This window comes from Mytilus californianus, unplaced genomic scaffold, assembly GCF_021869535.1.
Source record: "Mytilus californianus isolate M0D057914Y unplaced genomic scaffold, xbMytCali1.0.p SCAF_10, whole genome shotgun sequence".
In the NCBI taxonomy this organism is placed as follows: domain Eukaryota; kingdom Metazoa; phylum Mollusca; class Bivalvia; order Mytilida; family Mytilidae; genus Mytilus; species Mytilus californianus.
In genome coordinates, this window is record NW_026262582.1 from 47,878,137 (window position 1) to 47,895,146 (window position 17,010).

Sequence of the window (17,010 nt, forward strand, 5' to 3'; positions counted from 1 at the left end):
ATCACCGCGATTTAGCCTTTTTACGCTTATGCGGCGTTAAGTAATCACCAATAGATCAATCTTTTCCATTACTTAAAGTACGTTTTATCTTCCAGCGATCTTTTATTTGACATGCCTGAAAACTCGTGTTTAGAATAGCGATATTATCTAAACACATTTCTAAGTAAACACATTAAATGTACTTATACTGCAATCAGGTATTTTACTATACAGATAAAGCTATACGTATAAACGTAAGCTTTATACGTCAATGACCTCGACTGACCTATTAGCCACGCCTACTTACCGGAACTACTTTATTTCAACAATGTCACGTCACTTCGATGGCAAGTGTGTCAACAATCGTTAAACTGTCGATAAACTGTCAGTGTTATTAATAAAAATAATAATAAATTCGATAGTTTTGTTTTCTTGAACCAACTATATATTTGTTTTTAGAATTTTTGACATTTTCAATTGATTCTTGAAAAGCCAACATATTCCAATGCCTTAAACCCTCCCCACAAACTTCGACTGCTACAATTTCCAGAAAAATGTCGGACGAAGTCGCAAATTTCAATCTTCTATGGTCTCCATCAAATATGTTAGAAGATGAACAAGATGTAACTTCAAATATTGATGAAGATCTAGAACATGTCCTCATCCAAATAGATATGCTGGCTGATCAAGGAAGTACTGAAATATGTCTTGAATACTCCCTTGATAGTGATACACTCACCACTGACACTGCAAATACATGTATTGCAACTGTTCCAAACACAACACATGAAGACATGGATTTTGAAGATAAACAGTTTGACGAAGATTTTTTACATCTTGATGAAACTGGTGTACAAAACTTTCTTGATAAGCAACAAAACAAAAACACTGCAAAGAAATCATTTTATGACCTAGCATTGGTTACCAGGTTTCTTAGAAAGAAAAATGAAACTAGAGAAATACAAACAATACCAGTTGCTGAGCTTGACTCTCTTCTTTCTAACTTTGTTCTTACTGTACGAAAAAGATGGCCAAGAGTATGAACCGTCGACTTTCCGTGGCTTCATAAGTAGTGTCGAGAGAAAACTTAGGCGTCACAAATATGGTGACTCTATCATTTGAGATGACAATGATGAGAGTTTCCACCTTACCAGAGAAACATTAAAGGCAAAGCAAAAACTATTAAAACAAAAAGGCAAGGGCAACAAACTAAAAGGGCCCAGCCATTAACAGATGAGGAGATCAGCATGCTATTTGACAAGAATATTCTTGGTGACAATTCTCCAAAAGCCCTCCTCAACACAGTATGGCTGAACAATTGTGTTCAATTTGGACTAAGAGGCATCTCAGAACATTACTCACTTCGGTATGTTTTTATATGAAATTATATTTAAGTTCTGAGACAGGTATTGTTAAATGCAAAAAAAAAATTGATATCAGAGAATTTCAAAAAACTAACATAAAAAAAGACCAATATTAAAGCGATATGACATACGTCATAAATCACACACCAATATCTCCTAGATCTCGTCGATACAGTTGTTTCATTGGCAATCATATCGCATCATATCGTTTCTTTTAAACAAGCATAAAAAAGCTGAAATAATCACAGGAATAGATCACATTTTATGTTTATAAAATATTTATAAACCACACGGATAATTTTTACTGCATATTTGCTCGAGTGTAATCAAATTTTCTAACTTCAGGTGAATAAACAATGTACATACATTTTACATAAAATGCATCTATATGTTGATTGATTGATGGTGTATAACACCACTTTCAGACCGCATAGTTATAATGTGTTTTGTGGCGAACAGTTACGAAGTCCATATTTAGTGTACAAACTGCATCTGGTTGTCGCTTTTTTTTTCACTGAATAATACATGCATATAAATCCACTTGATGAATAAACTTAATAGCGTCTCATTCTATACAATTCTCTATATTTGTGATACATCTTTCATCTGTAATAATCTACTGCGAGTGAAATTTTGCATCATAGTATAAAAAGTTGTTGCCACAGCTTGGAGTTTTTAATTCTATAAATAATTCTAGCACAATACTTCATCACTCACAAATATTTATCAAATTCAGACATGTATAAATGTAACTACTCCTTAGTTAGTGGATGGTATGGAGTTCAAATTCTTGCAGCTAGCAGATCAGAATCTCTGAAAATAAAATATGAGACTAGCCACTTAATAAAAGTGATTGGAGTATAATGCATAAGAATAAATACACAGCAAACATGAAATAAAGTCTCATTTAAATATTAAGAAATTTGGTTTTCTCGTCCAAATATGACATATTGGCCTTTTATAGATTTGTATACATTGTAGAAGGCTTTCATACATATACATTGGTCTCTGGTTGATCGTTGTCTCATTAGCAATCTACCGCAAAGTAAGAACGGATTGTCTGATATCATGACATTGTTAACTGCGATTGACCAAGTCCACTGGTGTAACTCGTTCATAAATAAACTATTATTCTCAAATTGTGAAAAATATGATAACGATGTTGTTTTTTTTTCAGTTGGGGAGATGTAACTTTAACCACGGCATATGATGGCACAAAATACCTAGAATTGAATGAAAGGCAGACAAAAACTCGAACAGGAGCAAATGTCGCAGACGTTAAAGAAGTGTCGCCTAAAATATATGAAACAAAAGGGGATCATGATCCAATTAAGTACTATGAAGTATATAAATCAAAGAGGCCACAAAATTTCAGTGATGCAGAGGACCAATTTTGTTGGCGCCACGCACCATTTCATTAGCCGACACACGTTCCCAAATATGGTTTCTTCGCCAGAAAATAGGAGAGAAAAAATGGGTTCAATAGTTAAAACCATGACGATTGAAAGAGGGTTAGATGAACACAAGCGTTTAACAAACCACAGTGCCCGAAAGTATCTTGTTCAGAAACTAAGATCAAATGAAATTCCTGACACAGACATTATGCAAATTTCGGGTCACAAAAATGTTAATTCCATAAACAGTTCCAGTTCAATTTTAGAAAACAAACAGAGAAAAATTTCAAATTTGTTAAGTAATACAAGCAGCGAGGAAACTTGTCACACTTCCACCGGGCCAAACTTACCGTGCACAACAGCTTCAACAGTCCTCTCATCTTTGTCTCAGCCTGTCAACCAACAAAACAACCTTGGTATGATGGCATTTTCCATTAGCTCGCAAACCAACATGTCCAGCCGTATCAATTCCATGTTTTATGGCCCTACTCTCCACATCAACTCCCTCAATGTTTACATGGACAAACCGCCTCAACAGTAATGGCCGCGCGCCAAAATCCGTTAGATCACAACGTGTAATAACATTTGTCAAACTTTTATAAATTCAAACTCTTTATGTCTTCAAATTGTTGATTTACATACCATATTTATTAAATATCACTCTGTTATGAATCTAATTTATTTTCTCTTTCTATTTCCTAAAAATATCAATGTCTTATCGCCTGGACTTTATGAATTACTACGCTATAAAGGGAAATACCCAACAATGGTACCCCAAGAGGGAAATTCTGAACACTTTTTTTTCTTATTAACAATAAATTTGTTACGTATTTTATTTTTGATATTTTTTATCGATTTCAGTATAAAGACAATATTAAAAAAAAACACATATTTCAGGAAATTCCAATAGCGAAAAAAATATTAAGCATCTATTTTGAATTAAAAAAAAATTCATTTAACATGTTTAATTACTCCTTTGCTTGAAGCTAAAATTTTGATCCCATATGGCAATGTCTTAAAGAACATACATGCAAAAAACTTTTGTCCAGGGGCGGGTCCAGCCATTTTTAAAAAGGGGGTTGCAACCCAGGATAAAAAGGGGGGGGTGTTCCAATCATATGTCCTCATTCAAAAACATTAATCGTCAAAAAAATGAAGGTTCCAACCCCCGGAACCCCCCTCCCCTGGATGGCCCAAAATTAAAGGGGGGGGGGGGGGAGGTTCTTGCATATGCAATCTATATTTTTGTATGTGTCCGGTCGTCAGATTTCTAATCAAGACACACCTATCCCTCAGTATGTTCGAATATGAATGTTTGTTTAATGTTGAGAAGGAGGATGGGGATTTTTTTTATTAAACCGTAGCATGTAAAATACATTTATCATTACCTTCGTTGAACTGATACATGCGAGTTCTTTGGGTTATAGATATTGCTTTTTCTTCAGTCTCTTCTGCCAAATCCAACGCCTGAATCAAAATGTCGTCCGTCTTATACCCCGTCCATATTGACAACTGCATACAAGGAGCATGGTGTATTTTTTTTTTGTAAACAGAATGCACGATACTGCCAACCTTGACCTGTTGGTCCATATAAGCACATGCATTTAACGGGAATATGCAAATCGGCAACTTTGAAATTTGTAAAATCTACTCACTTGTCAAAGTTTGAATGAAGATCGTCAAAGTAAGGTTACTAGTGGGGTTTCATCTAAAAAAATATGCCTTTTCTTATTAGTTATGGTTTGATATTGTCAATCAAAATGCTATCCGTTCTTTTTATTTATTTGATATTCAATGTAAACAAATTAAATTATTTTTAGTATCAGGTGTAAGTAAGTTATACACTTCGGGATACGGCGTATCTGGATAAGAAACCCCTCCGGCCTCCGGCCGTCGGGGTTTCTTATCCAGACACACATATCCCTCAGTGTATAACTATTACTTAAACCATTGTCGTGACGTAAGCCTATTCATTTACCATGGATTCTTTTTCTAGAATCAACGCTTTCTAAATCTGTCGCTGAAATGGATTCACCAAATTATATTCAATTGTTTCCTTTGTATGTCTAATTTCATTAAGTTTGAATTAGCTAATTTACTGATTTCTGTTCACTAATGGAATTAATTTAAAAACTTACCTTTAATTTTTGTTACTTTTATATGCCTTCACTGGGAAGCGAACCCGTCCTTGAAATCTGTTATGTGTGACTAACATCAACATATCGACGAAACCTCTCGGCTACCAATTGGTTACAATTTACATGTCTATTTTATATATATAAATGAACATATGATATACATCGGTACAACGGACACACAGGGCTTGTACCTTTATATATACATAATAGGCAATCGTATAGTATCAGTTGGTAGCCGCGAGGTAACATGGTTAAGATCAATGAGTTAAAGAGTCAAGTTAAAGGTAGGGACTTGTAGGTTTAGGTTCGAATCCCTGTCCCTATTCTTTAGTTTTTCTGTTTTTTTTTTTTTCTTATTTTGTATGTAATTGTGGATATTTTTGTAATAATAGTGAGTTTTACCGTTTATTTTTGGATTATTATTGGCTATTTCACATATTTGAAACGAAAATGATTACATTCAATTTGTCCATTTTTGTTTTATAAATATAGTAAGATTTCATCTGTTTTAGTACATAATTTTACAAATGTTTATTCGCAAATTCCTATGCGAGTAAATCGTGATGTGCCTAGAATTAAGCTTCTTGCTAGAAATTTTTGGTAACATACTTATTATATATACTTTTATATATGCTCTTTGGTCAGGTTGTTGTCTCTTTGACACATTCCCCATTTCCATTCTCAATTTTATTAGAAATAAGTTCGAATATGTCAAGTTATTTTGTAAACACAGGTAATATTTAGATGCCTGATAATTTAAAGGCAGACGTGTCGTGTTATATTTGTATTTTTCTAACCAATTAGTTGTGATCTTAAATTTAGTAATGCATCGTTGAACATGATACCATGGTTATTCATACTTACTTACAATTCCTTCTAATTAAGAAAAGGCTTTAATTTTGAAAAGACATTAACACAATAGTTCAAGTTATAGATACAGTGGATAAGCGTTGATTCATGAAAAACAAACCATTCGCCCTCCGGGCTCATAGTTTCTTTTTCAAGAATCAACGCTTATTCATTGTATCTATATTACATATGTCTTGAATATAAACACTTTTAAGTGGGCTTAAACACTAATACCTAAGCTAAGCATGATCCTAACCACAGTTCTCAACACTTTCTCCAATCAAAACATGTTATGATATTAAATATGTTAAAAAAAGTGCGCAAACAATGTACAATATATTTAGAATTGTGTTTAGAATTTAAACACCAGTTATACAGTTTACATGTAGTAAGGATATCGAAAATGCATTTTTGACGTGTTCATATAGAAATTTAATAGATGTTATGTCAATACCACCAATTTGAGAGAAAATCTGGGTCGGTCTATTCAACATGACTTGATTTCATTCTTCACATATAAAAAGTTAAAACAAAAAACAGAACTCCAAGGCAAATTCAAAAAGGGGAAGTCCATAAAAACTGACAAAATCAAACGCTATCAATCAACGGAACAAGTGAAAAACTTCTGCCATGTAACTTTAATCTAATAAAAATATGTTTGGAGAACAATTAAGAATTTCTAAAGATGTCTCAAAAATTCATTTTGACAGTGATCAGTGGGGTTACACTGCTACCTCATATTACATGAAACGTATAGTAACAAATAAAACATACCGCAACTACATAAGAAAATGTCGCATCTACAATTAAATAAATAGCGTTCAATTATTTATTCACAAAAGAAAAACGTAGCAGTACAATTTTTACAAGAATATACACTTCTGCTATTACTTTGGTATTGATCATATTTCAAGGCTTAACTTTTGTTAAAATTTAAATGATAGGGTAACAGTTTATATGTCTATAAAGACATTTCACATTTGTGCTTGTTTAACTGGTCAATTTAACTTTGTTCCTTTAAAACGACCTTGAAAGGCTGATAAACATGATAAATAGAGTATATCATATGGCTTTTTCAATATCACATCCGTATCAACCCGAAACACCAATATAATTCCAAGAGCGCTGCTAATAATAATCGATTTCACAATTTATTGATTAATGGTAAAACATAAATCTCCTCTGTTTGTCGCGTGAATTGATTTCTGTATGAACGTACTAATATATTTTAATACTAAATTTTTTTTATCGCAAAAATCATCTTTTTCCTCATGGAGTGTCTGCATATTTACAATTTCATATTAGACAATATCGCGACTCTACATAAGAAACGGCTTTCTCGATTTGCACTTTTCATAGACTGATTTTTAGAAACGGTAAAATAACAAAAAAACTCTCCACACTTGGAATATCCCCGTGCTCAAAATGGAAATAGCAGGGTGTGAATTTTTAGGCGGGTACATGACGACCGATTAATTTGTGATAAAATGTGACATTTTACCAGTTATTTGTGATTTTGAATGAACTATGATATCTAGTGATTATTCTGACTTTTCATATGGGTAGAAAGAAAGGGAAACGTAAAAGATCATCAAATTCTACGGTTAGTTACACCCCAAGCCCGCACACAAAAAAAAAAATGGCAACGGCATCAAAAATGAATCCATCAACTCCGATAGGCAATGCCATTGGCCGAGCAAATGATGTCATTCACGGCACAAACTCTCATTATTTTAAAACTGGAGTCAGTGTTCCACCAAATACACCGTTTAAAACTATATACCCTAGCCCAGATTCACTACAGTTTACTGACCAGGGGTCCTCTCCGCACATTAGACCGTCCGGCTATGAAACACAAACCTTACATGATGTGATTAAAGACATTTACATAAAACTACAACCACTCGATCTTCTGCCGACGATAAACAATCGACTCAAAAACCTAGAACTTAGATTGAATAATCTAGATAGTGAAATTAAATCAATGAAGGGGCAAATAAACCAACATGATAACAGACTTGAAACAATAGAAAATGAAAATAATTTTTTTACTTAAAGAGTGTGAAAGTCTCAACCAACAAAACACACAATTGTACAACGAGACAAACCAGATGTATGAAAAGTTACTTGACATGCAAAATCGGTCGACGCGGGACAATTTGATATTAAGCGGTATAGCAGAAGTGGCCCGAAGGCGAAACCCCGCCTGAAATTATTGCACGACGCAATGAGCTTTGGCCCGCGTTCCGTCACCATCAACAGCAGGAGGACACCGTCTAGTTTTACGATGTCAAACTGATAGTAAATGGAAGGCGAATTTATCCGTCCACTTATCACCAACCACTTGATTAAACTTATGCTCCTCATCCAGTTCAACGTACTCGTTATCCTGCCGTACACATGCCCCCAGAACAAAATAGCCAACAGCAGTTCCCGAAACCCGGACCTTCCTTCGTCTCAAACATTCCGCGTTACCAACCGCACACTAGAGTTCCGCAACCATTTCAACAGAGAACTGGTCAAACAAGGATCCCTGTATTTCAGGAACAGCAAAATGTGAGAACACCAATGCAGCCTCCACAGCAAGTTACTTGTTAGGACATTGATACAAGAGGCCCTATATGGTGCACTGACTATAGTTCTCAAACACAGAACAGTCTAAACATATCGTGTTTAAATGTTTTTGGGATCAAAAGCAAACTTCTTTTACCTGAATTTATTAATTTGATTATGATGTATGATATCCTTATTTGTCTAAAAATTAAACAGATGATCTTGATCACTAAAATTGCCAGGTGGATACATACATTTTTCAAAAAACCGTAAGGGCCTAAACAAAAAATCGTGGGGTAGTAATTTATAAGAAATGTCTGAGCAAACAGATGAAATTTAAAAAAATGTAACAGCGAATTTGTGCAATGGGTGAAAATAGAAAATACCCCTGAGCAAGACACTTCATTTTTACTTGGGTGTATTTATATCCCCCCTTATGATAGTAAATATTCTTCTACCATGTCTACAGATGCATTTGATGAGATAGAGAGTGAGTTTATTTCTCTTCAAAATGATAGCACTTTTAATGCGCTTGTTGGGGATTTTAACTCAAGAACAGCTGTTTTACCAGATTTTTTTTATGCAAATAAAAATTTGATGCATATTTTACAAGATGTAGAAAGTGATGTTAGTGAATATGTTTTCAACTTTAAAAAATTGCTTTTATATAATGTTCCACTTGAAAGATTTAACCAAGATAAGTCAAAGCCTAATGCTTATGGCTATACATTGTTACAGTTGTGTAAAAACTTTAATTTGTTTATAGCAAATGGGAGAATTTGTCAAGCCAGATATATTGGTAGAGTAACATCCGGTGGTTGTAGCCTTATTGATTATTTGATTGTGTCTTCTGAAATTTTCCCCTTTATTGTAGACTTTAACGTCCTTGACTTTGACCCATTGTTTTCTGACACCCACTCACGCCTACATTTTACTATAAAATATTACGCTAGAGTAGTTCATGAGAACCAGTTTAACCAGTCTGACAACAATTACCACAGATGGGTTAACAGTAAACGTGATATTTTCGTAGATGCCATTAACAATCAACAAGATACAATGTAGCATTGACTCTATTTTGGTGAATCTTGAAGAGGTGAATACCCCAACTCAAGATGAAATCAACAATATTGTTAATAAGATGTCAAATATATTTGTCAGTAGTAGTGAGTCGGGGCGGCGCCAGGGGCGTAGCTGCCGTTAGGCACTTTAGGCACGTGCCTACACATAATTTTTTCACAAAAATTTTTGTTATTAAAAAAAATAATAAACAACGTTATCAGTAGATGCACGTGAAGTCGTCAAAACTCTTTAATTATGAAATATCATTTGTACACTAGTCTATCGTCCTTAGTGAATGAAGTATTGGATAGAATTGTATGTCATTATAGATAGAAACTAAAAACTAGAACTTTGGTCCAGATCATTTCACTTCTATCAACAAATACTTGAATAAACCTCAACATGCTCAAAACCCTGACATTGTATTCTTAGATACATGATTTTTTAATTAGTTGTTTTTGGCTTTCAACTAGCGTACCACTTGGTCTTCATCCGACCTACAATAAAACCCTTGCCAAAGTTGGACGTCTGTTTGGCTGTGCGGGATGTATAAATACGGAGGCACGTCTGGTCAGAATTGGGACATTAAATCCAATGCCTAGTGTAGAGAGAATGCCACGCTCTATGCACATACACTTATATACTTGCAACAACTCTTTGAGGGGTTCGTAGGTGGTCTGAAGAAGGGCAAAATTTCTGTTCCTATCCAATAAATCCTCATTTTCCAATGCATGGCATTTCCAAATTTCCAGACCTTCATCCTGGACGACCCCTATTGCAGGACCTAGATACCTGTTGTATTTATTGTAAATTATTTATTGTGAACATGCATGAACTATTTGCCATTGGCTGTTTAGCAATCAATCAATCAATCAATCAACTAGCTTTCAGTAATTTCGAGTACTCTCAGATCTACGTGAAATGACCATAATTATTCAAATTCCTAAGCAGGTAGGGATTTTACAATACAGTATATCAGAAAATATGAATTTCTTGAATTTTGTTAGATAGTATGAACAGAACAGAACTTCTTCATGAGGCATCGACTGTGTGTGTGTATGTGTTTGTGTGGCTGGGGGAGGGTGAAGGCTTAAGAATCAAAAGATGAATGGTCGATGCGTAGTCCAAAGGATAGTATTATTTTATCTAAAAAAAAAAAGCGTTTGACACAGTTTGGGGGGTAGGTTAATGGCAAAACCTCTTAGCTAGTGGAATTAACGGTAAAATATTGAGAGAAATTGTTAGTATGTGCAACGGTATACAATCATGTGTCAAACAAGGTAATGCATTATCTGAGTTCTTTAGTTGTGATATTGGTGTACGTCAAGGAGAAAATCTATCTCCATTTTTATTTGCAATTTTTTTTAATGATTTAGAAAGTTTTTTTACTGAAAATAATGTTTCAGGACTTGACATGATTACCAACTTTTGTGAAGAAAAAAATCAGTGTTATGTACATTTATTTCTATAATTGTTATATGCTGACGACACAATATTATAAGCTGAGAGCCCCGAAAATATGCAAACTATGTTAGAAAAATTTGAGAACTACTGTATACAATGGAAACTAAAGGTGAACTCACAGAAAACAAAAATTGTTATTTTTTCAAAACGCAAATCCAGACTGAATTATGATTTTAGATATTTGGTGAAACATTAAAAGTTGTCGATGATTGCTCTTACTTGGGTTTAACTCTAAAATATAACGGTAATTTCTTTCTAGCAAGAAAAAACTTGATGCAGCAACCACACAAATTACTTTTTGCTCTGTTAAGACGTACTAGGAATTTGAATATTCCAGTACATCTCCAGTTAAAGTTTTTTGACAGCTTAGTGTCACCTATTTTGCTATATACCTCTGAGGTCTGGGGATTCGAAAATATGAAGGATATTGAGAAAGCTCATTTGCAGTTTATTAAGAAGATCCTGGGAATTCGTACTAGTACACCAAATTATATAGTTTATGGGGAAAATGGAAGGTACCCGCTGCACATTCAAGTAAAACTTAGAATGTTGAACTTCTGGAAGAAATTATTACAAAACCCAAGTAAGTTATCAGGTATATTGTATAAATCATTGCATACATTACATGGTACACATAACTTTAAATTTAAATGGATTGAATGTATCAAGTCTACATTTGATAATATAGGTTTATCTTATATATGGAATGGTCAGTATTTGTTACATAATAATGATATTAATTGTTTAGTAAAGCAACAGTTATTAGATAATTTTTACCAGAACTGGTATAAGGATATGGGTAAATCTTCTAGAGGCGACTTTTATATGTGCCTTAAGAAAGAATTTGTACTACAAAGATATCTTTTAAAACTAACTAAAGTTGATCGTTTAACTATATGTAAACTAAGATGCTCAAATGTAAAATTTCCTGTCGAAACAAGTACATGTAGATGGGTTGGTACATCCATGGAACACAGGATTTGTCATTTGTGTAACTTGAATGAAATAGGTAATGAATACCACTACTTTTTTGTATGTAACCATGTTAAAGTAACATCTCTTAGAACTCAGTACATTCCAACATATTATACACGTTATCCAGCTGTATTTGAAATGTATGGACATTTCTCATTATGTAATATAAAGGTCTTGAAGAATAAAGCTATATTATTGAGGAATTTAGAAAAAATATTGTAAGTAGCTGTACTGTTCAGATAAAACATCTGCTCATAATTAATTTAATGATAGAAATTTGTATATTTTAGCTGCCATTTCCATTTGAATATATGTACTGAATTCCTCTTGTAACACTTTATGTGTCTGAGAGTTTACAATAAAGAATTTGAACTTGAACCTGAACTTGAACAAAAAAATCCCGTTCCTAATATAAATTCAACTGCCGCTAATCATGCTAATAGAAATTCACCTTCAAAATTAAGCACATTTCACAATTGTGTTAAAGGAGGCAATGCCTCTGCAGCTAGATTGTTCAACAAAAACGCTCGTGGATATCCACAAATATTTCCGCGCAATGTCATAAAATGACAACCCTGTTTCAGATTATCTTCAGATAATACAGTTCGGTCATCAGTGAACGGAAGAACTTTATATCTCTCCTTTTCATATGAAATTACTTGTAATACCCAAAGCCTCATATATCTTGTTACATGAACAAAACTGAAATGTAGTATTCAATATGTAAGGCAAACTGGACGTGAATTTTTCAAACGAACACAAGAATATCTATACCGCTTCCGCAGACCTAAGAAATTCAAAAGCTTAGTTTACCAAAATTTACACAAACACAAACACAATATTAAATCTATCAAATCCCAACCACTTCAAACAGTCAATAAGCAACCAACACAATCACATAAACAGTTTGAAGATTCTCGTAAAATTTGCGAACTGTCTTGGATCAAACGACTACAGACAGCGTATCCCCTAGGTCTAAATGACAATATCATGGGCCAAGGGAACATATCTAACACTTCCTTTATTGATACCATGACTATTGTTGATAAACGACAACGTAATCACATGTCTCATGGCAATCGCATTAACCGCAATCAACGAAATAAACATCGTTCTAATTTTACACTTGATGATTTTTTATCTATATTTAAAAACAATGGTAGACATCAATTATTATGTAAACTGGGTCAAATGTCAATTAGTAAATCATATAATATTTAAAACGAGTGTGATGCAATATCGTTTTTTAGTCCAAAATATGAGTGTACACGGATTATTACAACTTTTTGTCACCATAGACTCTTCCCTCAAAGTGACAAACCTGAAGATCATTAAAAGTATTTTACAAAAATAAAATACATTAATAGAGGTATTGATTTTATTGGTTTGTCTAGTATTTTTCATGATTCTACCGTTCAAAACTTTATATCTCCATATTTTGATAACATTGAGGCACCTATAATTTCTTATTCGTATAAAAAACAGAGTAGAAGTTTAATTTTTAATTATACGTCAGTTACATCAGACGTCAGTATAGAAAATAATGCTCCTTCAACATGGGACTGTGAAACGTGGCCATGTAATTACAGGGGACCTCAACATCGTTCAGGACCGAGATTTTATAAACTTTCTGAAAAAGGGACCAAGATATCGTCCACCGTTGAAAATAAATTGGGAAGAGTGTCGTCAGGTTATTACAGATGCTCTTTCATCCTGTTGTTAAAAATGGTGTAAACGAATGAAATCTGACAAAAAGTCAATTGATTCCTATTTAAATAAATGTAGGAATATTGTAGATATTCGTATATCACATTTCGAAAATAGTTTAGAAATAAATAAAAGAGTAAGTAATACGCCCATTCCTATGATTAAAAACAACATTCAAGTACTATCAAAACGTTTTATGTTCGTACCGGCCGACAAAGCAGCCAACAATGTGGTGGTGGTTTGATATAAATACTACACGGAAGTCCTTAAGAATGAAAATATACATTCAACTACATTCAAGGCCGTACGCTCAACAGAGAGTCATATAGTAAATAATCAAGTCACTACCACAGCTCAACTTAAGGACTTCTCGGAACATTTGAAGGTCCCCACTACATGTACTACATAAAAAACCCGTAAAATATCGTTTCATCTCGGCCTCTAGTAAGTGTTCTACCACCAATCTTTCGGTGCTTTTAACGAGTTCCTTACCTTCTATCAAAGAACTTATCGTTGATTTTTGTAATAAAACATGAAAACAGTGGAATTAAACCATTTTTGGAGTGTAAAAAGTTCTTTGGATGTTTTAGATAAATTACGTGCTTTTGATGGTCCTTTTGAATCGGTTAAAAATTTTGAATATTCCACTCTTTATACTACACTTCCACACAATCTTATCAAATAAAAGTTTTCATATCTAATTGAGTGGTCGTTTGATAAATCTGGTTACACATTTATTTGCTGCAACTTATATAAAGACTTTTTCTCTAATGAGAAAGGTAAATATGCTAGATATACTTACTGGAGGTGTGATGAGCTAATTAAAGCACTAAATGTTCTCCTTGATAACATTTATGTACGTTTCGGCAATAAAGCTGATCGACATTTTGTAGGTATTCCTATGGGCATCAACTGCCCCTTTAATAGCAGACTTGTTCCTTTACTGTTATGAATCACAGTTTATGGCCAAACTCAGTAAAGAACCGTCTAAATTCCATTTAATAGATAAATTTACCAACACTTACCGTTATCTTGATGATATTTTTTCGTTAAATAATCAAGAATTCTCTAACTATACTGCTGAAATTTACCCAAAGGAACTTATTTTAAATAAATCTAATATTAACAGCAATAATTGTCCTTTCCTAGATTTAGATATTTGAGTATTACACCAGGAACTCTTCACAAAAAATTACGACAAAAGGGACGATTTGTCTTTCCCTATTGGTAATTTCCATTTTTGGACGGTGATGTTCCTTTGCACCGTCCTACGGTGTTTATATATCCCAACTCGTTCGATATGCCCGTGTATTAAGTGACGTTTTGGGTTTTAATGAGCTTAATATATGTATTACTAGTAAATTATTGAGTCAGGGATTTTGTTACCACAAATGACTTAAAACCTTTACTAATTTCTTTCATTGATACAAAGATTTAGTCTGCAAATTTGGCTGTACCTGTAGAAAACTTGTTTCAAACGGAATAGCAAAACCTTAATTTTACGGTGATGTTGTAAATCGAGCCCGGAAATTTAGATACGATCCGGGTAAACTTATCAATCCTTCAAATAAACTTATTCTAAAAGATTACCTTTTCAACACTGTAATTAAATCTTTGAATATTGATTTTATTGGTATAAATATTCATTTTGTTATCAGTAAGTTAAAACCATACTAAATATTACACATTTGTACTTTCACTGTACTACAATCTGTCAATACCTTTAATAGTTTGGCATTTCACAAGGTCATGTTTTTTCTCTGACTGTTAATGACGTCTTGACTAAATTCATTGTATGTTGGATGTGTACTGGTTGATATTTTAGTCTTAGATACATGATTTTTTTCATTAGTTGTTATTGCTTTGAACTAGCTGTCAGTAACTGCGAGTAAAATGCAGTTTTTGGCTTATATCTCTGAAACTAAAGCATTTAGAGCAAATCTGACAGAGTAAAAATATTCATCCGGTCAAGATCTCTATCTGCCTTGAAATTTTCAGACGCATTAGACAATCCGTTGTTGGGTTGCTGCCCCTGAATTGGTAATTTTAAGGAAATTTTGCAGTTTTTGGTTATTATCTTGAATATTATAATATATAGAGATAAACTGTAAACAGCAAAATTGTTCAGCAAAGTAAGATCTACAAATAAGTGATCATGACCAGAATTGTAAATTGACTCAATCAGGAGTTATTGCCCTTAAAAGTCAATTTTTCACAATGTTTCGAAAATTTTTGTAATCGTTTACAAAATTCTTCTTTTCTGAAACTACTGGGCCAAATTAAACCAAACTTGGCCTTAATTATCCTTAGGGTATTTAATTTTAAAAATGTATCCGATGACTCCGCCCATCAACCAAGATGGCCGCCATGGCTAAAAATTGAACATGGGGATAAAATGCAGTTTTTGGCTTATATCTCTGAAGCATTTAGAGCAAATCTGACGAGATAAAAATGTTTATCAGGCCAAGATCTATCTGCCCTGAAATTTTCAAACGCATCAGACAATCCGTTGTTAAGTTGCTGCCCCTGAATTGGTAATTTTAAGGAAATTTTGCAGTTTTTGGATATTATCTGGAATATTATAATAAATAGAGATAAACTGTAAACAGCAACATTGTTCAGCAAAATAAGATCTACAAATAATTCATCATGACCAAAATAGTCAATTGACCCAATAAGGAGTTATTGCGCTTGAAAGTCAATTTTTCACAATTTTTCGTAAATGTTTGTAATCTTTTACAAAAATCTTCTCCTATGAATCTACTGGGCCATATAAAATTAAGCTAAGCCACAATTTTCAGTAGGGTATCTTGATTGAAAAATGTATCCGATGACCTTGTCATCCAACCAACATGGCCGCCATGGCTAAACACAGAACATAAGGGTTTACTATAGAAGTCTACGGGAAAATTGTAAAAAACAATTTCAAATGGTCAAAACTTGAAAAACTAATTTAAAAAAATATAAGGAGTCTTTGGTAACTATTGTAAGACTACAATAGGACGACCTGCTTTAAATTTAACTACTGAGCCGAATTAAACCAAACTTGGCCTCAATCATTATTAGGGTACCTAATACTATTTATTATGATTTTATCTTTATTTTACATGATTTCATAAACCACAGTAGATTCAGGTGAGCGACACAGGCTCTTGAGAGCCTCTAGTTTTATAATCAAAATCGAAACAACTAAGTTGTCATAACTTTACTAGTCCATTTATTTCAGGTTTTCGTATGTTATTTAACGGTCACCGATTGGGTTATTTTTACAACCGACACGAGATATATTGAGAGACCAGCAAAAAATACATGTGACCAATAAATATTCCCAGCAGTTCAGGAATTCAGTATAACCCACAAACGTGTCTTTGTTTTCAGGGCACGTTTCTTTTTATATTTAAAGACCTGTAGGGACAAGGTTGCAAATGGTGTATGCGTAATCTTTTGGATGTTTTTGTTTAAACAAATAGTCACGGAAAATACTTGTACGTTATAGGAAAATATCAAATTTATTTGTAAAAACTT